Raw genomic sequence first — 14,805 nt, 5'->3', positions numbered from 1 at the left:
TAGTAAATAAATGTATCAAAAAATTTGGGACTTGTCAACCTGTTTTACTTTTTAGATGAATGGTTTAAGATTTTTTTTTTTCAATAAAGATCCATAACTCATCTAGTGGCTGCTTAATTTTTTTGAGAAATGTTTTTTTTTCTGTTTTTAATTTAGTTCAAACAACTGTGATCTTTCTTTAGAAATATGGAAAGCATGATTTATTTATGGGAAAAATGTAGTAAAGAACAGTAGCAGCTGACTTCTGATAGTGTGGGTTCTTTTTCCTTAAATATCAAGATATCAGATATCATTTCAGATGGTTCAGATATACTTACCGAATGACTTTCTAAGGTTCCTTATGTGAATCCAGGGTAGAAAATGAATTAATGTCTGGGGAAAACATAAGAATTAGATTTTCTTCACTAATGTTCTCTACGTTTTCTTAGGCATTTTGTTGTATGCAATATGCTTGAAGCTTGCCATATTCTATAGTTAGCTAAGTCCATTACGGTGTTCAATATCCAAACAAAGAGATTATATAAGAAGGATGGATGATCACAAGAGACTGTCCTATATTTTTACTTATGGCTTTCTTCATGACTGCATCATTCCAAAACCCAGTTTTATTTAATACGTTTATTTATAAATTCATTTTCCTCCAGCTCAAACTCTCCTAAATGCTTTCTGTAACATGACACGTTATAAAAGCACAATGCAAAATGCCAGAGATTTTCTGATGTCCCCAAGGTATAAAATTCCTTATTGCTTTTTAAAAAAAAGAAGAAATAAAGTAAACAATTCCAGTTCGAAGAGCTGTACATTACCAGAAACAAGACAGCAATAGGGGTCTGTCAGTCCCTGAGGAAAAGGAATCATTAGATGAAACACCGTCTCTACAATTTTCATCTTCATCTCGTCATCAGGCCCTATTTATCGCCATTCTGATCCTGCCTCTTAAATAGCAACTTCCTAGAAAATAGCTAAAGATGGACTTCAAAAGGGTTTGGTTCTCCTGCTTAAGGTATTACCTCTCCTTAAGCTTAGAAGTGACTACCTTCATAATCTTGATTTTTATAGAAAATCGATATATATATATAAAACATATCTATAGATCTATAAAGAGATCTATAAATATACATAATCTGTCTATGTTTATATATTTCATTTAACTGAACAGAATTTTTAAATGTTTCCATTTATCAAAGCGAGGTGATAAAATTTGGGCTGTTTTCAAGCTCAGAATGACCAAATGTTAATTTGACTTTTTAGAATAACATTGGTGTAAGTATTAAGAATATGATAAAGTCCAAGAAGAGAAGATCCACCCCTAATGGTAAGGGCAAATTTACTATAAAAAATAACTTTAACTTTAAATAATAATACCTGACATTTATCAAATGCTTACTATATGCAAAACACATTTACATATAGTACATTCAAATGTATTATCTCATTTAATCCCCACAATAACCTGAGGAGGTGGGTACTATTATCTCTAATTTATAGACAAGGGCACTGAAGCCCAGAGACTGTTGAGTTACTTGACAGCTATTAACAGGAAGAACCAGGACTTAGCAAAACTGTTGATTCCAGAGCCCAGGTTCTGGGCTGGCACTATGCTAAGCTGATTAACCTCTTAGATTCCTAACCATGTGATACATAATTTAAAAAAAAATGGGTGAAGGTAGTAAAATGGCACAAACTTCCAGTTACAAAATAAATAAGTGCTGGGGACATAATGTACAGCATTGGCTATAGTTAATAACATTGATTGTTTGAAAGTTGCTGAGAGAATGTATCTTGAAAGTTCTCATCACAAAAAAGTAAGTTTTAACTATACATAGTGATGAATATTGAGATAAATGCTCTGAAAGAAATATGATCCCTGAGGCAAATTACAAAGGAACCTGATCTAATTTGGTGGATGCAGAAAGATTTCCAAGGAAGGGATCCTTTAGCTGACTTATGAAGGATGAGCAGGATTCAAAAGGCAAAATGGGGAAGGAGGTGGTAAGGGGTCCAGGCAGAGGTTAAAAAGGCCCAGGGGAAGGAACAGGGATCTAGTGGAGAGTGCAACAGGGTGATGCTAGAGAGGCACATGGATGTTTACCAGGCTGTGCTTCTCTAGCCATGTTAGATATTCATCCTAAGAGAAATAAATCTATGGAAGGTTTCTAAGGGAGTAGGTTTCTCTGTTTTGTAAAGATCACCCTGGCTGCAGCATGGAGCCTGGCAGCATGGAGACTGGCAGGCCAAGAGGTTTCCCAGGTAGCATGCTATGCTCACTAATGTATTACTCAATGTGAAAAAAAGAAAAAGATATTTATAAAGTAAATAGCACTAAATTTTTTTAATGTTTGTTTATTTTTGAGAGAGAGAGACAGAGCATGAGTGGGAGGGGGCAGGCAGAAAGGGAGACACAGAATCTGAAGCAGTCTCCAGGCTCTGATGCAGGGCCTGAACCTACAAACAGTGAGATCTTGAACTTAGCTGAAGTCGGATGCTTAACCGACTGAGCCACCCAGGGACCCCATTAAATAACCAATAGACTTTATGCTTAATGCTTTTTCAATGGTTTGATTTATAATCAGTACTTTACATATTTTTTCTCTTTTCAGCTACATACCCAGAACTTACTCATTCAATTAATATTTATTAGGCCGGGCACTATAATGAGTCAGGCAAAATTCTATGCACTAGGGTTACAGGAGCAAAAAACATAATAATTCTCTGCCATAAAGCTTACCTTCTAATGGAAAGGAGAGGTAATATACAAGTAAACAAATGAAAAAGTAAGATACTTGCAAGTAAAGATAGGTACTACCAAGAAAAGAAAACCGAGAGTTGAGAGCTATGAGTGGTTAGAAAAGGCCTGAGAATGCAGCAGTTGACAAAAACAAGCAGAACCAGCCAGGTAGAGAATGATAAAGGGCAGAGGAAAAGTCTGAAGGTGGGGCTATGTTTGAACATAACTAGGAAACATCGAGAAGGCTAGGGTAGTCAAAATGAAGTGAGCAAGCTTTGGGGGAGTCAAGAACACAAGCTAGAGTAGGGGCAAATCACTAGAGTCCTCACACTGTGATGAGGAATTCTTATTTTCTTCTATGGCATTGCCATTATATGGCAATGGGAAGCCATAGGACATTTTGATACAGGGGAGAAACATGACCTGAGTCATCTGGCTACTATGATGTTGGGCAGGGAGTGGATAGCAGGGAAGGGCAGCAAGAACAGTAGCAGGAAGATAAAGTGAGTTGGCGCGGTGGACGAGGCAAGTGACAATGATGTTTCATTACTGCTGGAAGATGAAAAAGAACGGATTCAGGACATATAAAGACAACTATACTTGGTAAGATGAAGACAACTATACTTGGTTGACAGAAAATGTCTTATTTTTGTTAGGTTACAGAAGTTTGCTATTTCAAGGAAACCTATAGGAATACTTAAGCAAAAGAAAAAAAAATTGCCCTTATTTCAGCCATAATATAAATTCAGATTCTGACATATCAAATTTGTTTAAAAGTCAAATATGTCTGTATTATTGTTAACTCGGGGTTTTTACCTCCTTTTATAAGTGCACACAGGGGTTATGAGGAAAGCTTCTCTTAATAAAAGCACTTTGAAGATACAGAGAGGAGAGAAAAGTGAAAGATCCACCAGTACTAACTACAACTTTTACTCTATGATCTTACAGATTTTCATTTTACCCTGTCTATATAACTTCTAGGACTCAACTGCATTTGCCAGGTTCATGGAAGAAATAAAACACATTACAGTCCTCAGTCAGAGAGTATTTTTACAGATTGAAAAACTGTACCCTGAGTAATATCTTAGTAACAAAAATGTTAAACCCTAGGGGATCAAATTTTACCTTATTTCCTCAAAAGTACAAGAGTTACCTGTGAAAATGTCAAGTTTTTAACTTTTTTCTTGAAGAAAAAGAAATATTAGTATTCCAGTAATTTAACAGAGAATATTACTTCAGTTATGATAGCTAAATGACAAGGCGGATATAAATGATGTGAAAAATTTATACGAAGTGAAAGTTCAAATGCAAATTTATCATAAAAAATTCTACAGGACACTTAAAATCCACTGACATACCTTAAATTCTTGGCATTAAGAAAGAAAAACTTCTAGAATAGAAGTGTAGAGCTTCATGTTTATAGTCTAGCAAGTATAAATTTCAAGGTCACCGAATTCATATGGACAAAAAACACAATGCTTTCGAAGCAAGTGAATCTAACCTATTTAGCTCTCATTTCCTCTGTGTAGACTAGGCCAATGATCAGGGCAAATCATTCATCTCCAGTTTAAGGCTCAGTTTCTTGTGGCCAAGAGTCAGGATTCTGTCCTTATATCATGTCTTTCTCTTCTTTCAGTCTTGATCCCTCAGAGGACTTAGGGAGTCTCAGAGCTCACGTGAATCAGGGAATCTTAGTGGGAAGGGAGCCAATACTGGCTCTGGGTGGGGAGGGCAGGTCTCCTTCCCCTAATATAAGGAAGATTTTTATCTGCTAAGAAAAGCTTCTATATCAGTTTCCTTTTCAATCAATTGTTTATGGCATAAAGTTGATGTTTAACTCCTTTAAGACTATTCTTTGGATTCTCTGAAAACTCTTTTTCTGTCAAGAAGCCTAGTTTTTACAATTCAAGAACATTTGCTTTCAAAACTATGGTTTTTTCAAAGAATTAAAAGCAATGTATCACTATAAACAATAAAACAAATAAACAAGCAAAAAACCCAGAAAATCTACTTCAATGATTTTTTTTTTCTGAATTGTTTGCCCTCTAGTTGTGGACAATGCATCGACAGAAAGCAGCCAGCTGAACAGTGTTGGAAAAATAAGGAGGGGCACAGAGGAGGAGAGGCTCAGTAAACAGTTCATAAGATTACCTGTTGCAGTGAGACTTTTGTACTTCTTAAATTATGTAACTGATAACTACAGCTCTAGGAAAGAAAAACTAATTTTTTTTACAACCTTAATTTACAATGTAGTATAACACTGAAAATAAGAATATCAAATTCATTAGGTGGTTAAAAATATTTTGAGTGTGACTGTTCCTCAGCCTTAATATTCAAAGGCATAAATTAATGTAATAAAAGTTGCTTCAGAATCGTGTATGTGTGTCAGGCAATGAACTTCCTTACCTTCTTCATGCAGATTTTGTATGAGTTAAGCAACCTTATCATATGTAATAAACAGAATAACTGTTTAACGAACACTAAGAAGTCTGAAAGTGTGGGTTGCAAGATGGTTTCCACAGCTCTAGGCACTGTGTTCTGAAGACAGGAAGAAGTGTCTAGAGCAGACACATTGGCCCCTTGTGGACACAAAAAAGCGCTTTTCCTAGAGGTCTTGGAAGAATCTGCTTATTTTCCATTGATCTGAATTATGCCACACAGTCCTAGTTACAGGGGAGAATGGCAGAGTTTGTTTCTAGGGTTTGTTTTATTTTGGGGGTCCTCCATAGGAAAGGCAGGCAAGGAAGAAGGTGGCTGGAAAGAGGTGCTAAATTAGCGAACTAACAATGTCTGCCACCATTGCATTTGATATAGTTCCAAAATTATATGTCTGATGTTAAAAATAAACTGGGAGAGGCCCAAATAGAAATCTATTTCTACATACTTGGTAAAATACCATGCATTTGTTCATTCTTATTGAATTCCTATGTGTACAACAATAAATGCAACCTAAAAAGACCTTTTTCTTGTGGAGCTTATAATCTAGCGGGGTAACTGAAACAATAAAATAAATATATATCGGGTGACGGTAAGTACCACAAAGAAAAATAAACTTTAAGAAAATAGAGTTATGTATATGTGGTGTAGGCAGGTCACTTAGGGTAATCAAATAGGTCTCTCTCAGGAAGTGACATTTGAGTAGAGTTATGAAAGAGATCAGAGACTCATGTGGTTACCTGAGGGCAGACTCTTCCAGGCAGAAGGAACAAGCACTTGGTGTGCGCAAGAGACAATAAAGCGAACAGTGTGGCTATAGCTGAGTGAACGAGGGCACAAGTGATCAGTGATGCCATCGGAGAGAAGGCAGAGTATCAGGGTGGGGTGTTAGAGTAGATCTCACTTTTAGTGAATAATCACTGGCGAGGTAGCCCTGTCACCAAGTTTCCACTGGAAATATAAAACCAGTGACAGTATATCAGGCACTCCAATACACGTCAGTATTTTTAACTCAAAACTGAGTTTACAAATGAGGGATCTGAGGCTCCTACTGGTTAAGGCTCTCACAGTCTCTAATCTAAACACAATATGGCCTCATCATTTTGGCATATGGCCTGTTGGTCCTCGTCATTTAGCATGTTAGCAATATTGGCTTAAGCAAGATTTAACACACACTTATTTCATAGAGGATCCATCCAGACCGATCTATATTTTGAGCGTCCAAAAAGAGGGCACAATTTAGAGTATTTCTATATTTAATATACTATAGAAACAGAGGTTAACATTTTGTGGAAAGCTAACTGTCAAAGACTTCTAAATATTATAATCCTATGTGCATTTAATGTGTAAGAAGGATACAAGAATCACTTGCTATTCAAACCTATGTGGCTCCTGAGTTCAGATAGTGAGGAATGAAAGAAAATACACAAAGAAAATATAGATCTCCAAAAAATGTGTTCAAAGCTATTTGTTTCCTGAGGTTAAACAGTGAGGAATACCTGTATGTTCTGATGGATGAATAGTACTTTAGGAGTTTCATCTAAGGTTTGAAAAGATAACATCTAAAAACATTTTATTATACTCAGCAGAAAATTGTAATCTCAAGTAAAACTTTTATCATGTTTCTTATTTTAAATGTACATTTGTTGTCCTTGAAACAATGAATTTGCAAAGTAAGCCCAGATAAATATAATGCTTGTTTTTAAGATGACTGTTATTTATTTATATCCAGGCAGATACATTATAAAATATTCATTAGCACTAGCATATCTTTAAGAGAAAGATAACAGTTCTATGACAGAGGGCACCATGTTTCATAAGATCTCAGATTTTAAAATGTTTCTGTTAGCCAAATGAAGCCAAATTAATAATTCAGTTTGCTCTAAAATGCCACAATCAATACAATAGCTTCTAACTCAAGTGAGGAACAATACTTTAAAAGACAATTGCCTTATAAAATAGATTCTATTCTTGTTTTGAGCCAGACACATAAAAAAGAAAGGGCAGTATTTTCTAGCAGACAGGAAAATGCAACATACAGCAAAAGCAATTAGTATGAGGAGCAAAGTGAGTTTCTATAAGTGACAAGTGAGACCTGGGTACAAAACAGCCTAAAACAAAGAATCTCAAACCTATGTGGCTTGAACACAAGAATCACCTGGGGGAACTAATTAAAATGCAGATTCTGACTGAGTAGGAAGAGTGGGGTCTAGGATAGTATACTTTTAGCAAGTTCTCAGGTGAGGCTGATGCTACTTGTTCGTAGATCCCACTTCTATGGCAAACCCTAACACACATCGTTTTATAAATTCCCTACCCCTACAATGCTGTTATGAGAACTATACTACAAGGGTCAGAAGAGTACTCAAATATTTTCTTTAAAACATACTGTTGGGGCACCTGGATGGCTCAGCCGGTTGAGTGTCCGACTCTGGGTTTCAGCGCAGGTCATCATGTCACAGTTCGTGAGATCGAGCCACGCATTGGGGCTCTGCACTGACAGCATGAAGCCTGCTTAGGATTCTGCCTCTCCCTCTTTCTCTGCCCCTCCACCACTCATGTTCGCTCACTCTCTCTCAAAAGAAATACACTAAAAAAAAATTTTTTAAAACATACTGTTACATTTAACTGTCAGGAGAGGCAATAGTAAATTCCTTTTTAAAAATTTTTAAAAAACATTTGTTTATTTTTGAGAGAGAGAGAGAGACAGACAGACAGACAGACAGACATTAGTGTAAGCTGGGGAGAGGCAGAGAAAGAGGGAGACACAGAATCCGAAGCAGGCTCAAGCCTCTGAGCTGTCAGCACAGAGCCCAACGCAGGTCTCGAACTCACAAACCGTAAGACCATGACCTCAGCTGAAGTTGGATGCTTAACCAACTCAGCCACCCAGGCGCCCCAAGAAAATGTGTAAACAATCTAAGTTTTCAACAATGGGATATGGCTGAAAAAACATTTAATGTATCTGAATAAGAACTCAAGACAGACTAGAAACTCAATGTTATTTTAAAGGTTTTGAATATAATATGCATAGACCAGTCTGGAGGAACTTGATATTTTAAAGAAAAATAAAGATTTAATATTTAAAAAGAAAATTCCCTGTCAGTTATATTCCCTGTATCTGAGTATCTAGGAAACAGTTTATACCCTCAAATAAAGGTATAAACGAAGCTGTATTTATCTGGGTCTTTACTCAGGCTCATTCAGTATATATATACAGCAACTGTAAGAAAACATCTAAAAATCAAGCTGTTAGATTTCCTTACAGTGACACATGCTGTACTATTTCCTATACTTGAAAAGCAATAATGCATTTTACTTTTCTCAAAAGTGACATTCCACTGCCTTTCAAGTATTCTTCTCCTTTACCAGATGTGATTAATATTTATTTAGGTCCTAATAGAGGCCAGGTAAAAACATGAATGAAAAAATAGTCACTGGCTGCAAGGAGCTGTCGTGCATATCATAATAAATGATGCCACTCCATGGTGGCTCAGACCAGGCATTTATATACAGGAAATGGAGAAGACGCCAAGTAATTCTTCTCTTTGTTTTTATAAAATGAAACCAAATTTTTGTTATGTACACTCTACAATGATACAAATTAAGTTTACTTTCTGGTTTTTTTTTTTTTTTTTTTTTTTTTTTTTTTTTTTTTTTTTTTATATTTTGAGAGAGCACGAGCGAGAGAGCATGACCAGGAGAGGGGCAGAGAGAAGGAGAGACAGAATCCCAAGCAGGCTCCACATACAGTCATTGCAGAAGCTTGACATGGAGTTCGACCCCACTAACTGTGAGGTCATGATCTGAGCCAAAATCAAGAGTTAGACACTTAACTGACTGAGCCACCAGGCGCCCCTTAAGTTTACCATCTACATGTAAATTTCAAAACATAATTTAGAGCACATATATATTAAATAATTTAAATGTAAATAGTAGACTTCATGATCTCAAATTAATTACTCTAATCACTTCACTTGTTTTTTTCATATTAGGGAGAAGGAGTATATTTAGGCATTTCCTCCCTCAAGAGTCCCTCTCTTGGTTAGACTCCTTCTGAAGTATTATCACATTGCTCAAGATAGTGGTTAAGGGCAAATTCCCTATAAATGCTTTCTCTCAGACAATCAAAACAAACATTTACTTAAAAAGTAAAAAGTCTTAAAGCAAGAATATTGGGAGCTACTTATCATTAAGGATTATTATTGGTTCTCCATTATTATATTATATTGATTATATTATATTGGTTACCTATTGCTATTATAGCTAACTTTATGTGTTTTTTTTTTTTTTTTTTTTTTCAACGTTTTTTATTTATTTTTGGGACAGAGAGAGACAGAGCATGAACGGGGGAGGGTCAGAGAGAGAGGGAGACACAGAACCGGAAACAGGCTCCAGGCTCTGAGCCATCAGCCCAGAGCCCGACGCGGGGCTCGAACTCACGGAGCGCGAGATCGTGACCTGGCTGAAGTCGGACGCTTAACCGACTGCGCCACCCAGGCGCCCCTTTATTTATTTTGAGAGAGGGAGAAAGCATGTACACAGTGGGGGAGGAGCAGAGAGAGAGAGAGAGAGAGAGAGAGAGAGAGAGAAAGACGGAAAGAGAGAATCCCAAGCAAGCTCCACATTCTCAGTGTGGAGCCCGACCCAGGGCTTGAACTCACCAACTGTGAAATCATGACCTGAGCTGAAGTCAGATGCTTAACCAACTGAGTCACCAAGATGCCCCTATTGTTGTTTCTTTTTTTCTTTAAGTGTTTGATCCAACTGCTTCACATTTATTAGCTCATGAAATCCTCACAGCCACTGTATAAGAGGGGTAGTATTAATAACCCCATTTTAGCAAAGAAAGGGAGTCACACAGAGAAGCTGGTTAAACAATAGATGATAAGGTAAGATTAAAAGCCAAAGTCAGGTCCAGATCCCATGCTTATCACCATTACCTTACTCTGACCTCCAAAAACCAGAACTAGAGGTCATTCTTTAAAATTTGAAAGACATAAATTGAAGTATGAATAAATTAACATACTTAAAGTATAACAAGCATATGGAACCATCAGGAGCCAAAAATGTAAGCTTAAAATATTTAGGTAAATAGATGTTTGTTCAAAAACGAACTGTTAGGAAAACTAGGATGTACTGAACAAAGTACGGCCTCAATCTATTGAGAATGAACTAAAGAGAGCCATCAATTCCTTTTCCTGGGGCCAAATACTGACCTTTACTGAACAAGCAGCTCCCACCCACTGTAGTTCCCACAATGTGTATTACCAATACTACACCAACTAGCCTGACCCAAAGGCAGATCCAATGAAATGACAGTACCTATAAAAAATCAGAGCAGGACCCAGCACAGAAGGGCACAGGAGATCTAACAATTATCATCATCATTATTGCCATTTAAATATACTACTAATGTTATGGTATACATAAAGCATTTAACACCAATTGCACAAGGACCACTTTTGCTTCTCTAGGGATTCTATCTATACTCTTAGTGGTATTTTTGCGCAAACCAAATAAAAGAGATCCATGAATTTTCCCGTTTTTTGGGTCTAGTGAATTAGATTTAGTGTGTTTCCAAAGTCTTCAAATCAATATGTCTGGATGCAAAGGTTGTAACAGCAATTTACACTGTTTGGTGTTACTTGGGAGATGGAAAAAAAAAGGGGGGGGGGCAAAACCAAAGAAAACTGGTAACACTTGCCTTTCTTTTAAATTTTTTAAAGATGTTTTAAAAAAAAGTTTATTTTGAGAGAGAGAAAGAGAGAGAGTACGAGCAGGGGAGGGGCAGAAAGAGTGAGAGAGAGAGAATCCCAAGAACAGAGCCCTACATTGGGCTCAAACTCATGAACCTGTGAGGTCACAATGTGAGCTGAAATCCAGAGTTAGACGCTAAACCAAATGAGCCAGCCAGGAGCCCCAACACTTGCCTTTCAAACTCAATCCCTAGTATTCTATACCCCTCTCAACTGTCTGGGGCTTACTAAAAATTTGTTATTTTCGCTTTTTCAACAGTAACTACTGAAGGCCTTGACTGGACAGGGCATGTATCATTTAATCACTTGAACAATGCTGTGAGGCAGTTACTCTGCACTTATCTATTGAAGAGACACAGACCCTGAAATTGGACAGATTTGGTTTGGAATCATAGCTTTACCATGTAGCAATAGTAGGACATTGAGCACATTTTAAATCTCTTTGTATTCCAGTTGTTTCATATGTAAATGAGGAATAAATGCAGAATACTACAAAATTAGAAATACCATTTATAGGATAGGCATTGTATAAATAAGCATATGCCACACAGTTTTTATACTTCCAAGAATTCTGATTTCTGTGAATGTCATTTTAATGATTTTTGACCACTGAACCCTAGTTAGCTTTACTTTCTAGTATTATCTTAAAATGGCATTGCTTCACCAAATGGGAAGACTTAAAATGTTCTAATACTTCATAGTCTATAAGATACTTCATGTAGTTAGACAGCATATGACAATCTTTCCACAAGGCAATTCAGTGATAAGTATCAACAGCCTTACAATTTTGAGAGACAGAAAATATGCTCACGAACAGGGGAGTGGGGAGAGGTAGAGGAGGAGAGGAAGAGGGAGATTATCTATAGAGAGAATCCCAAGTGGGGCTTGACCTCACAAACTGTGAGATAATGACCTGAGTTGAAATCAAGAGTCAGATGCTTAACTGACTGAGCCACCCAGGCACCACAAAATTCTGCAGATTTCTGAGGCATCATTTTACTTCTACAATGTAATCTAAGGAAACAATCCTTGACACACAGAGTAACTTGAGGTAGAAGTATGTCATTTAAATACGCTCAAATATTGGCCAACAATTAAATATATTTTGATATGCTTTCACATTTTAATACTATTCAGTTATTTAAAAAACGTTATAGAGTATATGTACCAACATGAAAAGATATGTTATAATTACCAAAAGAAAAACAGTTTTAAAAATAACATGCAATTTAACTTCATTTTGTACAAAGGTGTGACAGAAAATGTACAAAAATGTGAAGTGATAAGAAATGTATAAAGATGTTAACAGCAGTAGGATATGAGGGATATACACTCACCATAACCCTGGCTCTAACCCTAATCCTAACACAAACCCTAACCCTAACCACTAACCACAAACTCCTTACCTAACCATAATCCTCAGCTTATCCCTCTGGAGAGGTCTCTGATTGAAGGATAATAGGCACATACTCTTACCCTGGTCCTAACCCTAAACCTTCTTCCAGCCATAACCAAACCCTAATCCTAGTGTGTGTGTGTGTGTGTGTGTGTGTGTGTATGTGTGTGTGTGTGTATGTGTATATATATATATATATATATAATATATATATATATATACACACATACAGCAGAATGTTACTCAGCCACAAAAAACAGATTGAAATCTTGCCATTTGCAACTACATGGATGGAGCTAGAGTGTATCATTCAAAGTAAAGTAAGTCAGAAAAAGATAAATACCATAAGATTTCACTCCTATGTGGAATTTAAAAAACAAAAGAAATGAGCAAATGGAAAGAAAAAAAAAAAGAGAGAGGCAAACCAAGAAATAGACTTAACTATAGAAAACAAACTGATGGTCACCAGGATGGGGGGGCGGGGAAAGAATGAGTTAAATAGTAAATACGTGATGGGGATTAAGGAATGCACTTGCTGTGATGTGCACCAGGTGTTGTATGGAAGTGTTATATCACTATGCTGTACATCAGAATCCAATATTACAATGTATATTAACAAACTGGAATTAAAACAAATACTTAACAAAAAAAAAGTATTTGTTGTATTTCTGAAAATGGATGTGAAAACAGAGATCAAAACAGACTGATGGAGTATCCATTTAAAGAGCATTTAGACACCAAAACCCCTCTTTACTACAGGATACTGTCTACTTACTATGTTTATTCTCACCCCGACAGAAGTCTGAGGTTTTATTCGCTGGGCAGGTCTCTGAAGTACAGTATGCCAAGCATAAACACTTAACCCTAACCCTAATCTTAACTCTGAGCCTAAACCTAACACTAGCCCTAACCAGAAACCCTCAATTAAGCTCTACCCCTAATTCTAACTCTAAACTGAAACCTAACTTCTGGAGACGTCTCTGAACTGCAGGATATGAGGCATATATCCTCACCATAACTCTAACGCTAGCTTTAAACCTAATCCTACCCAAACTCCTGTTAACGACTACTCTCTAACCCTAACTGTAAGCCTAACCCTAAACTTACCCTCTGGAGGGATCTCTGAACTTCAGGACAATAGGCATATAGCCTCAGCCTGGCCCTAATCCTAAAATTAACCCTTATCCTAGCCCTAAACCAAATCCTAATCCTAGATCTGATGGAAAAAAGATTTGCTATACATACATAATATTTCAGTATATATATGAATATTATTCAGCCATAAAAAATATAGATCAAAATCTTGCCATTTGTAAAGACATGGATGGAGCTAGAGAGTGTGATTCTAAGCGAAATAAGCCAGTCAGAGAAAGACAAATACCATTTGATTTCACTCCTGTGTGGAATTTAAAAACAAAACAAAACAAAAAAAACAAGCAAATGGAAAGAAAAAAAGAAACAGAGAGGCAAACCAAGCAACAGACTCTTACCTATAGAGAACAAACTGATGGTCACCAGGAGGTGGAGCGGGGTGGGGGGGGGGGGTGTTGAAAAGGTGATGAGGATTAAGGAGTGCACTTGCTGTGGTGAGTACTGGCTGTTGTATGGAAATATTAAATCACTACATTGCACATCAGGATCTAATGGTACAGTGTATATTAACTAATTGGAATTAAAACAAAAACTTAAAATATGTTAATAGCAGCTATTACAAGTGCGAACACAGTTGATTTCTATTTTTTTTTTTGCTATCTTTTTAACAATAAGCCCACGTTTTTGCTGTATTGTAATAAAAACCAAATAGTTAAGCTTATCTACATAAAGCTAGTTACAGAGAAATATATAAATGAATTGATAGCTATTATATAGATATTAGAGAGAAAGAGCCTAAGAGAGAAAAGGTATGCATATACTCGAAAGGCACCCACGTAGGAAGTTTAAACGCAAACTGGTGTTAAGAAAAGAATGGGAGAAGGAAGGAGGAGAAAAGCAGTTAACAGTAAACCAAGGCAGAAAAGTATGATGAGGTAAACACCATATAACTAGTACCATCTGTGCTGCTTCATGTTGCCTGTTCCTGGTTAACTGCCATTTAGATATGCCTGCCTCGCTAGATCTGCCCTTTAAATAGTTATGGTCTTTAGAACAAATGGAAACAAGGCACACTGTTCTGATACTAGGAGAGCCTTAAATTTCCCTTCTATAAAATAAGGACTGGTAGAGAATGTATTCTGAGAATAGATGAAAACATTGAAAGGTACCTTAAAAGATGAGATTACTTGATCACACATCGCCATTACTATTTATCACATTTTAAACTAATCAAAATTAATTATCGTACTGGGGTCCTACCTCCAGCTTGGCTGACTATTAAACATTAAAGCCCATAGACTTTTGTTTAATTGGTAACTAGAATATCAGCAAGAGTGTGTAATCTTGAACTCCCTGCCACTTTCTGCTCACAACATTTTTTCTTCTCTACTGGT

General features: G+C 36.6%; 1 protein-coding gene across 3 annotated transcripts in view; it reads right to left on the bottom strand.

Annotated features, from left to right (window-relative positions):
* RNF180 (ring finger protein 180) overlaps positions 1 to 14,805 on the bottom strand; it is a 209,177-nt gene that overhangs the window by 116,235 nt on the left and 78,137 nt on the right. The gene's annotated exons all lie outside the window — the stretch shown is intronic.

This window comes from Panthera tigris, chromosome A1 (genome assembly GCF_018350195.1).
Source record: "Panthera tigris isolate Pti1 chromosome A1, P.tigris_Pti1_mat1.1, whole genome shotgun sequence".
NCBI lineage: Eukaryota > Metazoa > Chordata > Mammalia > Carnivora > Felidae > Panthera > Panthera tigris.
This window is presented reverse-complemented; position numbering and strand designations above follow the sequence as displayed.